Raw genomic sequence first — 2,264 nt, 5'->3', positions numbered from 1 at the left:
CAATAATGAGAATTAAATTTAAATACTAAATTCAAAAACTGAATATGATTTCTTAATATCTGAAGCTATTGGCATTCTGCACGCCTTGTTCCCCCATCTTGTTAGATAATTAATTCAATCTACGATACCTGAGAAAGGGAAGTGGTTCTAATATTACAGGGGTTATTTACCCGGAGAAACCTTTTTTTTTATATACACCCAGGTAGCAGAACAACGTTATTAAAACGTTATCAAAACGTTTTCAAAATGTTATAAAAACATTTTCTAAAACGTTATTACAACGTTATTTTGTATGGTTTTTTAAACGTTATCATAACGTTTTTCAAAAACATTGTCCTGCAATGTTTGGAAAACATTTTTGAAAACGTTTTCAAAACATTTTTAAAATCGTTTTCAGAACATTTCTAACATGTCTTAAAGGATTGAAAAAAAAATTTACAACAAAAAAAGTATTGTACTTCCTATGGTTTTAATTGGTTTAAACTCTTTCACAAATATAATCCATGAACTCTTTTTTACATCCACACAGTCAATAACAGTCTTCTTAACAGGGAAGATTTGTCACAATTGAAATAAGAAAAAAAATCATAATATCCTTCTTCCTTTGGAAATCATCTGTTTGGCACTTGGACTTCTTTGTTTTCTTCTGAAAACAAAGATACAGAGAATAATTTTAGAAGATTTAAAAACTATACATAGTCATAAATCCGATAAATACAAGAAAAGTGTGTATGTTTTTGGCAACAGTTCTATAAAATATATACTAAATAAACACGATAAATCTATCTCCGTTATGCATTCGTGTCAGGAAATTTCAAACATACCTTTAAAATTAATACCCCGGTAAATCCCTCCAAGATGGTGTGTAGCAAACTTCATTCTGTCCAATGCCTCTCATAACATGTAATATTTAGTCTTTGCAAACAGCCGCTGTAAAATGAAAAATAATATTCATTCTGAGAATTGTAAATTGAAAAATATATACATGACACTGTATACAAATACAAATCATTTTACATTTCCAAAGAAGTATTTAAACCAACTCGTTAAGCCCCCCCCCCCCCCCCCTCCACACACACACACAAACACAACCTACTCGATCTATTTAAATCATGTTTTGAAGCTTTCAATATGAAAATCTATCTCTAAGCCTGGGGTGATTATACTAAAGTACACATTAATAAAGAAAATTCACACGAGACACAAGACATAATAAACATGTAAAATAAATGCACAATCATGATAAACTTCAATGATCAATTTACTTAAAAAACAACCAATTAACCGCCCTCAAATATCCAAGATATATACAATCATTTACCATTGTTTACAAGGAATGATTCAGGCTTAATTATACAAACACATGCAGCTATATAATACTATTTCTTAATACATGTATACACGATGAATACAACTTTAAATTCAACATACCATACGGTGATGTAAAATATTCCCTAAATCCTGTTCTTTGTCTCTCAAGAATGCTGCCCGGTTTTTCAAAATCTTGATAAGTTGACCTATATAGATCACGTGGAAATAGTTTGCAGCAAGGAGCGGTTTCATCAGCGCTGACCACGGCATCCCGCTGTGTCAATCAATTAACTTTTGATAAACGCGTTATCCAGGAGGAAACAACACAAGTGAATAAATGCACTGCATTACTTTGTTGAACTACATCACATCTTAGAAAAAATACTTTAAAATGGCTTTTTATACATTTTTCACAATCATTATTTTTTTTTTAGGAAATCAATGTGGCATATAAAACAATTAAAAAAGAACTGAATTAAAAACATTTCTGTTTAATTTTTTTTTCCTTATATGCTTTAAAAGATATCACCTAGTATTAATAACACACAAACAAAAAAGTAAATACTAAATGTATATTTTTTAAGAATTGAAATATATAGAGATATTTGTTGTTTCTATAACGTTTTAACAACGTTTTCCAAACATTTTAAGACAATGTTATATTCATGTTTTCTAATATCATTTGTAATCGGAATTTATAATAAATTTCATTCAATTTAAAAAAATAAATATTCTTAAAATTTGAGTCAACGTACACAACACACTGTGTATATTCTTAATATCATATGAGTTTTTAGGATAGTTTTTCTCAAACAATGGAATATGAAAACATTTTTTATAGTGCTTTTTAAGCAATAAAAAAAATTCTTATTATAATTATAAAAATGTTATGCAAAAATGTTTTCTAAAAACTTCCTTCCAACCAGTATTAAACGTTATGAAAAACATTTTTA

General features: G+C 28.4%; 1 long non-coding RNA gene across 1 annotated transcript; it reads right to left on the bottom strand.

Annotated features, from left to right (window-relative positions):
- Positions 1 to 463: 463 nt before the first annotated feature.
- Positions 464 to 1,899, bottom strand: LOC134264119 (uncharacterized). Its single transcript, XR_009991451.1, has 3 exons — positions 1,432 to 1,899; positions 825 to 930; positions 464 to 646 (listed from the first exon to the last, which is right to left on the bottom strand). It is a non-coding gene; the product is annotated as an uncharacterized LOC134264119 (long non-coding RNA).
- Positions 1,900 to 2,264: the final 365 nt, after the last annotated feature.

This window comes from Saccostrea cucullata, unplaced genomic scaffold (genome assembly GCF_032062105.1).
Source record: "Saccostrea cucullata isolate Sc308-1 unplaced genomic scaffold, CSIRO_AGI_Scuc_v1 ctg11010, whole genome shotgun sequence".
NCBI classification, from domain to species: domain Eukaryota; kingdom Metazoa; phylum Mollusca; class Bivalvia; order Ostreida; family Ostreidae; genus Saccostrea; species Saccostrea cuccullata.
This window is presented reverse-complemented; position numbering and strand designations above follow the sequence as displayed.